Here is a 444-nt window from a genome sequence, read left to right as displayed (position 1 = left end):
CTGGCTGCTGGAGGCTGGCTGCAGCTCCTCCACCCCACCATCAGCTGCTGGACGCTGGCTGCAGCTCCTCCACCCCACCATCAGCTGCTGGACGCTGGCTGCAGCTCCTGCACCCCGCCATCAGCTGCTGGAGGCTGGCTTCTGCTCCTCCACCCCGCCATCAGCTGACGGAGGCTGCCTGCTTCTCCACCCCGCCATCACTAGCTGGAGGCTGGCTGCTGGAGGCTGGCTGCAGCTCCTCCACCCCACCATCAGCTGCTGGACGCTGGCTGCAGCTCCTGCACCCCGCCATCAGCTGCTGGAGGCTGGCTTCTGCTCCTCCACCCCGCCATCAGCTGACGGAGGCTGCCTGCTTCTCCACCCCGCCATCACTAGCTGGAGGCTGGCTGCTGGAGGCTGGCTGCAGCTCCTCCACCCCGCCATCAGCTGCTGGAGGCTGGCTGC

The sequence above is a fragment of the Nothobranchius furzeri genome, unplaced genomic scaffold (assembly GCF_043380555.1).
Source record: "Nothobranchius furzeri strain GRZ-AD unplaced genomic scaffold, NfurGRZ-RIMD1 Scf153, whole genome shotgun sequence".
Taxonomy (NCBI): Eukaryota; Metazoa; Chordata; class Actinopteri; order Cyprinodontiformes; family Nothobranchiidae; genus Nothobranchius; species Nothobranchius furzeri.
The sequence above is the reverse complement of the archived record's forward strand: the minus strand, read 5'-3'. Positions refer to the sequence as shown.